The 12,895-nt window shown below is 42.9% G+C and overlaps 1 long non-coding RNA gene and 1 pseudogene across 1 annotated transcript; one reads left to right on the top strand and one right to left on the bottom strand.

Annotated features, from left to right (window-relative positions):
* Positions 1-2,053: 2,053 nt before the first annotated feature.
* LOC136449826 (uncharacterized) lies at positions 2,054-9,160 on the bottom strand (annotated as a pseudogene).
* Positions 8,440-10,113, top strand: LOC136449827 (uncharacterized). Its single transcript, XR_010758149.1, has 3 exons — positions 8,440-8,567; positions 9,546-9,726; positions 9,881-10,113. It is a non-coding gene; the product is annotated as an uncharacterized lncRNA (long non-coding RNA).
* Positions 10,114-12,895: the final 2,782 nt, after the last annotated feature.

Genomic DNA, 12,895 nt, shown 5'->3' on the forward strand with positions numbered 1-12,895 from the left:
TGCTCGGCGACGGTTCACACTACTCGGCGATGGTTCATGCTGCTCGGCGACGGTTCACAATTGCTCGGCAACTCATCACGGTGGTCGGACCATGAGTCTGACTGCTCGGCTTTGTTCGCACCTGCTCGGACAAGCTCAAGACGGCGTTGCACAACGGATAAAGACGCTCGGGGACTAGCTGTGGGGGATATGACTCCTAGTATCCATAAGACAAGACATGAGCCGCACCATCAGAGGTGGCCCAGCCCACAAGATCAAGGAGTGCATGGCGCTGGTCGACGTACACCGCAAGATATTATATAGTACCAAATATGATACTTTTCTTGTAACCCTATCCCTCCAGAGTATATAAGGAGAGGTAGGGGTCCTCTAATCGACAGCTACTACATCTCAATACAATACACCAAAGACACAGGACATAGGGTACTACGTTGATCAAATGGCCCCAGCCTGTTTAAATCGTTGTCTCTACGCCTTATGTCACCATCCGGTTTCTCATTACGCGTACATCCACCGATTAATCTATCTTTGTGAAGGAGCTACGGCCCACGGAGCCACCGGTGGTGGAGTTGCACTCATCGCCGATGGTGGAGTCACCATCTCTCACCCGCAGTGGCGGAGCTTGGAAAGGCGGGCGCGAACGTGGTGGCTTGGGGCGGCGGACGCAGGCCTCCGAGCATCGGGTCAGGGTGCCACGAGCAGGGCGTGGGCGGCGGGGCTGGGCCGCGACCGCCGGCCGTGGGGGCGGCGGTGTCGGGGTCGCAGGCACCGGCCGCGGGGGCGCCGGGGCCGAAGTGGAGGGCCTGGAGAAGCGCCGCCGCCGCCACAACCCTAGGGACGCGCCTGCAAGAGGAAGACGGGAGCCGATGGGGAAAGATTTGACAAAAAAAAACTAATCGGTGTTTCATAACGAATGGCAATGTAGTAATTTTGTGGAAAGTCCTGGTTCCACAGCCGCTCAAAGCACCTCCTCACCTGCTATAGAAATTGAACCACCGTAAAAGCAGCTTCCTTCAAGAAGCAGCTAGGGAGTTGCATCCTTTTAGTTAGCCTTTAGCTTCTTAGAAGCAAAAGCACTTTCAGGAAGCAAAACCAAAAGGACCGGAGTGGCGACCTGAAAATATATGGTGAGACAAAAAAAAAAACAAATGTGGTTTAATTACCATGTCAAATATACATGTGATTTTGAGAATAATGGTCAATTGCTCAAATCAATTTGAGAGAAAAAATTTAAACATTCCATGTCTCGTTAGTTAAGGGGATTTGAAGTTTTGAACCAATAACTTATGAGACCCAAACTCATTGCTGACTAGGTCACCCTGTGCCATGTTGAAAGAGCGACTTAGGATAAGTCCAGGCCAGCAAGGAAAACTATTGCTTGCACAAATCGAGGCAGGTAGAGAAAGGATCCTTCATATGTTCCAATTTCTTGTTTGGTGAGGTGAGGATCACTAGTTTGAGAACCAAACACGCCTGTAATTGAGCAATAACCACAATGCGTGTGATGAAACTTAGCCGTATGCAAAACCACATTCTCAAAATGGTTACTCCGCCATGTAAGTATCCCAAACAGTTTCATGTACTTCTTTATCTAGGTCTTGTTCAGTTACTCCGGATTACAATCCTAGAATGATTTCTGGTTGGAATGCTTCACTAATTTGTATAGAGTTGATAAACTGGAATAGTTTCTGGATCTAATCCACACCAACCGAACGGCACCTAAGGTATAAATTTATAATAAGACCTCCGACATGGCATTTGATTAGCAAGGCCTACGAACATATGCTTTCTCAATGTTTTTATGATAAACTAGTAGCATTAATCTTAAGCTATTTTATATGACCCTTTAGACATTGCCATATTAATCATCAAGGCAAATATTTAAAAAAATTGTCGATATGATTCACTAACGAACTCATAAATTCAAGATAGTGTTCCAAGTGAAAACTATGTACTAGGAGCATGCTCTTCTTATACGCACACTTAATTTTCTTACAGTAATGTGGCAGACAACATATCAAATCCCTAAAGATCAGAAAATACTTTATGCACATACGAGAAAGAAGAGAGAAATTTTAGATTATAGTACAGTGTAAAAGTTAATACTCACTAATTTCAGACAAGATGTGATGCATAAGCCTGAATTCTCTGAATACTATACTTTAATTTACAAATGTTAAAGTCTTTGTCTTAATATATTATTACTCACTAATTGTATTTAAGTTTTTTCTTTGAGACAAGTATTAGGTTAGCCGTCCTCCATTTTTTGTTTTTGTTCTGGAAGAGTTCCTTCCTGCCTTGCTTGGGACTTGGGAGGCCCAATTCCTGCCAGGATACGGCCTAGACCCATGGGGACGTGATCATTTCCAACTTCCAAGTTGGCCACGGGCTGGCAGTCCATTCCTTTGACGAGCCAATCAGCCAAGCGACCAGCGGCCCGCCGGCCTCGTGAGTCGCGCCCCGGCGGCCGGCGGCGGCTACGTGGCGACGGCCGTCCAGTAGCTGGTCATACAGGCGCTGGCCGGCGTGCCGATGATCCGCGCCCACTCCCACCCGCCGCACCCCTCCGCGGAGGGCGTCCGACGCAGCTCCGCCAGCTGCACGCCAGGAAACCAAACCAAACAACGGGAATTATACAAGCCGATTCATGAAATGCAACGCGGCGCAATTGTAGACCATTGTTAGGCGGATCAGGAGCAGCTTGCATGAGGTTGCTTTCTATGCTTACCCGGCCATCTCGCAGCTCGAAGACCACTGCGTCCTCCGAGAACGGCACCGGCCGCACGGCTGCCACCTGTTCGCCCAAATGTCACAGCGCCATCAGCACGCACACAAAAGCACAGATTTTGCAATGCAGTTCAATTCACCGGCTTGAAAGATGCAGCTTAGCTGGTGCAGACCTTCCCGTCGCAGGTCCCCCTGAACCCGTCCGCGTAGTGCGCGCCGGCGCCGGCGCCGGGGCCCGTTCCCGGTGTGGCGCAGCTCTGTTCATCAACAGCGGCCGGCTCTGACGGCGGGTGCCCGTGGCTTGTCCACCTCCACGTCCTCCCCTCCATGTGCCGCCGGTACACGTGCCCGTCGGAGCCGACCACGAACAGCTGGGAGCCGTCGAAGCACGGGCCCGGGGCGCCGACGAGGGTCACGTCCCGGTGGGGCGTCCCGTGCTCCACCCACTCCCACCCGTCCTTCGGGCTGAAGTGGTACTCCACCAGGCCCCCGTGCTCGGACACCATGAACAGGGAGCCGGCCAGGGACAGCGGCGATGGTCGCATGGCCGTCCCTGGGGTGCGCGAGAGGACCAGGTGAGGCGATTGGTAGTGCCTGTGCCAGAGCTCCGTGACCCTGTTGTACTGGTAGAGGCGGCCGTTGCGGCCTACCACGAAGATGATGTTTCTTCTGAAGACCTCCTGGTCCACTATGAAAGCAATCTTGGTGTCAGGAGGGCTGTGGCAGTCCTTCCACTTGAATTTCCGCAGCGCCACCTGCACATGATTGCAAGGACGTTAAGTATTGGGGCTCCTCTACACAAGTTCAGTTTGTATGCCTGCATTGCTGAATGCTGGATATGAGGTAACTTCACTTCTTTATTTGAGGGTAAAGGAAAAAATGGTAATGGAAGGAATAAGACATATATGTCATTAACCCATTCTTTGTCCATCCAGTAATTTGTGCCTGCATGATTGTTCGTTTCACAGTTTCAGCAATTCAGTAGCAATTTACTACTGGTGGCATATATTACTCGTGCTTTCAAATTTATTAATACAAACGTTTTTATAAGAAAAACATTCAATTTATCTACTTCCTCCCATTGCACCTACGAGTAATCTAAGTTACAATGTTTAGACTTCTTTTTATTGCCTGAATTTTTGTTCTTAGCTATCCCATTGCCTGCATTTACTAAGAGATTATGGAAAGAGTGGATAACAGAATATAACAGATTCACTTGTAATTTGTAAATAGCCCAACTTTCATAGCAAAGTCAATGGTACATTGAAGATTTTATCTGACTTGTCTGCGTTGAAAAATTAAAGCCTAATACCAGAGTAATTTTCTATGATTTCCTTGTTATTGACATATTTGTTCTTTGTTTCTGTTCTCTATTTGTGAATTCCTGCCTGTGGACTCTCTTGTGTACTCTAGATTGCTCCATAAATCCTACGTTCATTTTTTTTTCATTGTTCCTAAGGGAAGAATCATTTGCTGACTGCTAGGGTAGAGAGAACTATCTGTTTTATTTTAAAAATGTGATTTAAGGTACCATGAAGGAACAAATGCTATTTAACCATTATGTGTTTATATAAATTTAAGATCTTTGATTATTTCCATTGTCCTAATGAAAGTGCCAACAATGAATGTTTTTCATCTAACAAGTCCCAACATGACTCAAATTAAATTGTGTTTGAACTTCTACCATGAACTGTAGCAGCCTGCCTCGCTTGTTAACAAAGAAGAGTGCATCATCTGTTGTCACTCTGCGCAATAGACCAGGGATGCCATCCCATGGAGACCCACTTGCAACCTGTCTTCCCTTCTTCATCGCTGTGCAGTTAATCCACAACAGTTCATCTCCATTTCTTTCTCTAATGTGTAAGTTCCCATGCACGTCGACAAGATACAAACTGCCATTGTAGCTTCCTAGTGTTCCTTTCATGGCTGTAACATGTTCGTGTCTTAACCACAACCAAATACCATTGCTGTTTAGATATTCAAAAGTCAATCCATTGTCTGCTATAAGGAAAAGCGATCTGTCTGCATGCATCATCCCGCATGTGGAAGTTAAGATCAATGGTCCTTGATAGAAAGTTGTATGATTCAGTTTCATCACTCTGCTGGTAGCTGTTAACATTTAGGTAGTGCTGCTTCTCTTCTACTTTACGCCTCCTGGAAGGTGGGGTATTGCTCAAGTCATTTGATTCAGTGTCTGTAGCTATATTCTTTGCCCCAGTAATACAATTTGTCGGACCATGCTCTTCGGTGCAATATTCTGCATTCCAACCTTCTGTTTCTGGTGCATCTAGGACGGACCACTCGTACTTGTTTGATAGTTTTCTTCTTATGGTACTTTGGGGACTCAGGACCAAAATCAGCACCCCCCATCCCAGGAAAATGTAGCTCCCCAAGCCTGCCATCATCTAGTGGGAATATCATTCTGCCGACTTGAACATGTACACCTGGGACGTTTCTTGCAACCTTTGCATGCTCAGGGGACATGTGATTTATCCATTGTCCTCTTATCTTATTGCTTTGGGCCCCACCTTTTTCAGCAAAAAAATCATGTTAATATAGTCCTTTGCGAGAATGTTAAATCCAGTTTGCTTAGATTGTTTTGAATATACTAATGTTTCAAATGTAATCAAGCTTGAATCTTTGTGCTTTCCTTCTTATTGAAAAATCAATCACCTAGTTCTTCCTACAATCTTTGGTATTCTACTATTCTCTGAAACATTAAATATATTTTTATTGTTTCTTTTACTTGAACGACATGTGGCCCAAATATGAAAGTATTGGATGATTATTACCTGTATATTTTGGAAACTGATACTCATATACTTTTCCTGTGGTTGTCGTTAAAAACATTGAAGTTGCATCGTTGAGTTCATCCTGCTGAACTTGTGTAATTGAACTAAGTCTCTGACCTGTAGGAGCTCCTGTGTTTGTCCCACTTCCACTTCCTTCTATGTAAGCGCCGCTCCACTAAAAGGCCATCCTGCCAATCTATAACTACCTTTAACAAACAAAAGAGGGAAAAAATTGTTCTTGCAGTGGAAAAAGGGGCATGAGCTAGGAAAATATTGTTCGTGAATTCCTGTTATTTTACTCTTCCTTTTGCTTATCTATATTTAGTTTATGAAGCTTAAATCATGATTAATGTTCAATTTCGTTATGGAGAGTAATGTTCATACTGACATGGTACCATACTGTCATTGTTCTGCTATTAAATATCCAACTAATCATATGGAGATCTTTTTATTATTATTTTTAGTACATGAGCTTCATAAATCGTCTACCTGGAACTTATAATATAAGAGTTAGCATGGCTTAGAAAATTTTCAGTTTTAAGCAGATTATGTTTTGGGTGAGCTCTCAAACATAACACATCTTTATTATCTAGGATCCATTATGATAAAACAAATTCTAACATACCTTGGTTATCAGGAAAAGGGACACTGAGTTAGACCCTGACAAACCATGTAAAGCACAGCCAGCTGATGATCTTAATGAGGTATTTTCCGTCAGTTCTTCACTCCATATATGCTTTTTCCATGATGGCTTTGTTTCTTTGTCAAACTCATAGAGGTCTCCAGTGGAACTGCACTGCATATCCAATCTTAACATTGGACCAACAATTTGAACAAATATACCTTACAGGGTGTGCAAAATAGACTATTGATAACTATACCACTTATATTGGATAAATAACACAAATGAGTATAATCACACCTATCTAAGCAGGTATATCATTTGTGCCTTTTAGTGCACCAGTGTCTTATTGTTTTATGTTTGTTGTGCCCACAGTCCACAGATGGAGTAGTAGAAAAACATGCTAAGTAGGAAGTGGTTCAGCCTTTGATCAGGACAGGGGCTGGGCAAACTGGGACGTTCTAGAACTGTGTTTTTTTCCCCCTATAAGTAGACTGAAACACCCTCTAGTCCTCAAGAACACATGCTCCACGTACCTTACTGTGAACAAGGTCCCTGGCCGCAGATTTCCAGCATCAAATATGTACGACACATCTGCTCCTGGAGGACGCCCATGGTAATTCCACCTGTACATTGATGATGTCGGACCATTTAGTATTGTGTTCAGTAAGTCATGGTGTAGCTTGTTGTGCTGAGAATTTTTTTTTTAAGAAAAGTAGCAGCTAATTCACATCATTCAGCTTTAATAAGCATCCCAGTTAAATTCAGATCTCCAAATGTAAGGGAGTTTATTTAATCCATAGCGTATATATGAAAGTCATTACATTTATTCTACCTCATCAATTATATGGTTTTTCATTTGAATTTTGAGCTAAGATGCTACAGCCATGCAAAGAGGTTGAGATTCAGAAAACGGCAATACAGGCTTATAGCTGCATACCTTAGAGGCTGAATTTCTGTTACCTCAAGCAGGGATCCATTCATGATAGATAGGAAAAGTTTCCTGATTAGAAAACATCTGTCAGTCAATGCATATTAGCTGATTTAAAATAACTAGCAAATCACTATCTTTGCAATACTTAGAAGCAAGCAGTACTGTAGAGACTCACCTTCCATCATTGGATACAATCCCATTTCTTATACGCATAGCTTGACTTTGTATTTTTAATCCAAGATTCGTGAACTGCTGGCCAGAGTTGAATGTCATCTCTGTCCAGATAGGCTGGGCATGCTCATTTAGCTGTAACTGAGAAGTGTAGAAATATTTCAGTTAAGTTGCAATTAAATGAATTAATTTGGCAGAAAATTTCTCTTGGATGTGTTCGTTTTACTGGCCAATATTTCACTCTTCTACGTTATCCATCTTATGATTTTATAGTTTATAAATGCAACTAACATGATTTCAAATTTAAAAGAGAAAACAGAATACTCCGGTCATCTTTTGATTTTACACGATATTACGGAGTTGATTTTGTGGAGCCTTATGTCTTCTGCCTCGATTACAACTGCAACATAGGACTCCTTGAGCAGGGCTGCCATGGCGATCTTCTCTGGCGGGTACTGTAGCCCTCCCTCAGCTCTCTCCCTCTCAATTCTAGCTGGTAGGGCATCAAGTCCATAACATCATGTCTTTATGCCTTACGAACAAAGTTGTACCCCGATCTGGACATTTTCTGCTCTTCTTTCATTACTGTGGATTGATCTTTTTTTAGTTGTTACTTTTGCTTTTGCACAACTTCTGTAATATTTGTCTGCAATTTATGACTACAACTACTGCTTGTTGGTGAACAGCTTAATTTGATTAGCCCATGTTAGTATTAAGAATACCCCAGAAAAGTAATAGAAAACTGGGGTGTTTTCTTTTTAAGAAGTTAAAAGGATAATAAACCACTGTTCTATCATAATGCAAACACTCCAAGAAAAAGATTCAAGGATGACCTATAAGACATAGTAATAAAAGTGGTAACCTGACTAGAACTCCAAGTCTGAATAACTGAATAAGCTAGAACTGTTAAATCATCGGGATCAACTTACCTGGTAGAGGATTCCAGCTTCAGACAGAGCAAGAATAGTTGTATTCACAATGAAAGTTACTGTGGCATATCCAGCTGAAGTAGGGAAGTTCATGAGGAGCAATCACCCACATCACCCCATTCCAGAACCTCTCGTAGATCGATCCACTCTGGCCTGTCACCCAAACTGATGATTCTGACATCCTTGTCAAGGAAATTCTTTTCCTTATTGGCAGGACAGGGCCATTTGTGTCTTCTGCATCATCTCCTTGAAGCCTTGTATCTTCCTCCTCTTGACTATGAACAGGAGGATCATGGCCATGTTTCCTCGCCGGTTGCTCGATTGATCCTACCTTTGTGCAGGTACCGTTGATACAAGACATCAAGTCAAACGGCACGCTTATTTCCACCCAGGTATTACTCTGTTCCTGGTACTCCCAAAACTTGTTTGTCTTCTGCTTGAACCTTGCTTCATGCCTCAGGCTGGGATTTGGAGTGCACCATGAATGAGCAGGAACAATGGCCTCCAGGACAACGAAAGCTGCAAAACATGTAAACCACGAGAGGAACCTGCAAGATGGACCATCCATGGCCATCTAACAGATCTTTATCCTTCATAAAGATGCATGCCAGCCTCTGAGGTTTCCTCTATTGCTGCGCAGTCATCAGGGCGAAGCCTTGAAAGCTGGAAGCTTAGATATCATGAGCTTCTCTCTGTGTCTGGGAGAATGGTATATTGAAACTTGGGAGGACCCCCTGTACTTGCCCGTCCTGCAGTTTAGCGTAGGCAGCTGCAAATGCAAATAAATATTTCAGTGGGGGTATCGATATCTCGGTGTAAGCCATCGACTGTCATTTGATGGAAGCCATAAAGTCCTATGGATGGTGCCTTGGTGGTTTGCTTTCCTTTTCAATTGCTTTTCGGCTACAACTTTCTCACCCGTCGTTGTTAATCTTTCTCCAAATCAATATTTTTTTTAGTAGATAGTAGTTGTACCTTCACACCTCCCACACGTTTCAGCACCGTTTGAAATGCTGATCTTTTACTGAAAATGGCTTGTTCGGCTTCTTTTTTCTGCCGGAACAGTGTTTTTCTCTCACAACAATTCAGCCGGAACAGTGTTTTTCAGCCAGTTTCAGCCAAGTTTCAGACCAGCGAACGGGGCCATGCATGCCCATACGGTATGGGAAAAAAGCCATGGGAATCTTGGATATTTTATTAGTGGAATCTGATGTTATATTCATTGGATGGAATAAAGCTATATCTTCACATATAATTGTTCTGCTGTAGTTGTTTTGTCCTATTCTTGAAAGCGATGGTTGCTTAAGAATTCAAATGTCCATATGCAAGTTGCCAACGCTAACCTACCACTGATGACCCCATGACTGCAGGCCACGGAGAAGAACAAGTGAAAGGAATTCTGTTGCTGATATCAGCCTGTAGAAATTCTTTTCAGGCTGTTTTGTCATCGCCTGCTGAATGGAATATATCAGGTCCGGTTGATAGTTGATTGATCTATAAAGTCAGCTGAAACTTAGCCGTCTGCATGGGGTTAACCGGTGAAGCGCAAAGGTGAGTTCTGCTCTGCGTCACCCTTGACTTGGTGTTGGATTATCAAACTCTACCTCCTTCCATTATTGGTGGCAAAAGAAAATATTTGATTCACTAGCAGTAATCAATAGCTAGCCTCGATCTTCATCCTGAAATTGCCTAGTGATTTGTGCAGAATAACGCCAGTGGCCTCCTCTCCGCTGAAACCTTAATATAAAAGGACAGGTGAGTCACGATGTTCAAGTTTGTTAGTCTCTGATCTCCACAGGCCACTAATTGCCCTGCCACATGTCCCTAGCATGTTACTAGCTTGCTATTAGCAGTGCTAGGGACACCACCTCAGAAATGAGATTTGTTTCCAAGTACTGACCGGTTGGAAAGCTAGGGCCTGCTTCTACCTGTTCTGTGTTTTTGAACTGCCTCTTTCATGTTCTCAGTTGCAAGCACTGGACTGGCAATAATTGATTCTTCATTATTCCTGATTCCTGATCTGTCGATTGTTACTGAGGTGTGACCACTTGCACCGAACGGCTTTGATAGCGGTGGAAGCACGGTGCGGTGAGGCAGGCAAAACGTGAAAAGCAGCCTTGCGTGCATGCCACGGTGTTCGGAGCCACACCGCTGCAACTGCTTGTCGTTCCCTCGAGTCGTAGGCCATTTCTGGTGCACCGTCCATTCGTACAGGGATGGTACCGTACGCACGCAGGTTAGCACACATAGCTGAAAGCTTTTCTTCATGTATTAAAGGCTTTTGGAAACAAAGTTCAACTGAGCTTTTATTTGCTTGTTCGTTAGCAAGCTAAGCTATTGTCAATTTGTGAGTTGTGATGTGAGTGGTTCCTGCCATGGAGCGATGCTCAGCGCACTGGCAGGCCACGCAGGAGCTCGCGGCTAGCCATCCATTTGCATGAATGGACCGAGAGGGTAGCAGTAGTAGCTTCCCTTCCACTGATTACCTGCTAGCTCCAAAAGCAATTATCCCTAGCAATTATATATTGGGACTCGATTCATCTTTCAAGCTAAATTCGGTGGTCCTATCTCTACCACTCAAATTATATACTCTGCCAATGGTTTTTTTCCCCTGGCCTTGTTGCCCTTCCTGAGAACCCAACAAACCAACGAATTTCATTATTCATAGCTAACCAGAGCAACACAAATTTGATAGATGGGAGAAAACAATCCTTATATATGAATAACAAGACTAAACATGTCCACTCAATGTTTTTAATTTGATATATGAATTGCTCTCAAATAAGGTCTCATAGATAAGTAGACGAGAATCTTGGATAACCTAATCCGTCGCACGAAAAGTAGCAGGAAGCCAGGAACGCTTAACGATCGACTCGCGTATCGACACGATCCTTTTCAATGGATCAAAATTGGAGGGTAACCCATCTAAGCACCTGGGGCTGCTGTTCGTCCACGTGGCTTGAGAATCATGAGGAATCTTTTTTTAAAAAAAATTATCATGAGGAATCTTGATCACTAAGTTAAGGAAAAACCCAGATTTTCTCGGCCCCGCGCGGTCATAAGAAGATTCCACATTCGTGACATCAACAAATGTCTCCTCTTTTGCGTTGAATTTATCTTAGGCTCTGTTTGGTTTCGAGAAATTAAGAGGAATTAAAAAATAATCCAATACTGAAACAGAAAATACTTTCTAGATATTGATTTTAATTCATGAAATCTAAACAGCCCTTTAGACTATTTTGCTCAATATTTTCCGGTTCTGCCCCACCTTCACTTAGAGCAGTTTTACCCTCGAGTTAGCTTTCTAATCAGAACAGATACATCTGTTTGGCTCATATAGCTCTGCTCCAGCTCCATCGATTGGAGGTTTTGGTGTGATGGGCTGTTTTTGATAAATTTAGCTTCTGTAAGTGTTTCTTATTATTTTAAATACCGTTTGTAACTAAATGCTACACATGACACTTCCAAGTTAACGGTCATCACTTATCACATTAATACACAATTTCATGCATAACATGAATGATGTTTGTAGCTGTACCATGTCCCACTCGATTGTGTTTGTAATCCCTTTCTATAATATTAAAGAACGCATTGTTTCTTGCAACCTTTTTTTTAGAAAAAAAAAACTCCATGTGTCATCTATGTCCCGTATGTGATCCGACCCGTTCTTATATGAGTTAGAATGACTTATGTCCAACGATGATACATAATTCGATTCCAAGACCTATTGTGCCCAGTTGCAACGCAGGGGTACTTTTGCTAGTAAAAATAAAAAACAACAATGTCCATCAATATATAATTAATATATACAAACATCTACTTGCATGTTGTCACTGTATGTTCCATACTGTTTTTGCATGTTTGTTGCCTAAGCTGGACAGCTTGAGGAATGCCATCATCTCCTCTGCTCCTGCTCTATAATTAATTTATTGGAAAAAGCATTTGGTCCAACAGGGTGCATTCTTTGATAGAGCAAATCTCCAACATGGACGTTCCCATCCTCCAATCAAACACAGAGATGGAACCATTCCATCACAGAAAATTGGAATAGATCCATGCAAACACATCCTAAAAGATAAAACAGGGAGGAGTTATGTAACTAGTGCCATAGTGGGTGATCATCATTCCACTTCACGATAAGGTTAGAAACTCAATTTATGAAGTACATATTGAGGAGCTCAAAAAACGTAGAGTTGTCCCTTAATTCTACCTTTTTTTCTAGAACATAGTTTGTGAAGTTTACCTGTTTGGCTAGCAAAATTAGAAATAGAGTTAAACAAGCAGAATAGCCTCAAACAGGCCTTCAAAATTTAAAGGATTAAGTCATGTTTGGCCCCTCAACTCTTATCTTTGTCTAATTATGACTCCCAACTATAAAAACAGGTAACTTTGGCACCTCAACTATCCAAATTGTTCAATTTTGACCCTAAAACCTGTTTTGAATTGTTTTTAGGTCTCTTGGGCCCACCTGTCATATTGGGCCTACCGCTAATATTTATGGAGGAGATTTTATGCAAGATTGCCAACACATAGAACTTTATAGTTACTTTTGGATGTTCCTCGAGGTCCTTTTTGCAAATGCCCTCATGACACGCCCGCACCACCTCTATGGTCCCAGTCGCTTGTGTGCTTGCACCTCTGTGGCCTTCAAGAATCAAGACCTAGAGGGCCTCCCTGCCTAGTCCCTCACTCGCCCCATCCATCCTTCTTCCTTCCTTTG

This window comes from Miscanthus floridulus, chromosome 5, assembly GCF_019320115.1.
Source record: "Miscanthus floridulus cultivar M001 chromosome 5, ASM1932011v1, whole genome shotgun sequence".
NCBI lineage: Eukaryota > Viridiplantae > Streptophyta > Magnoliopsida > Poales > Poaceae > Miscanthus > Miscanthus floridulus.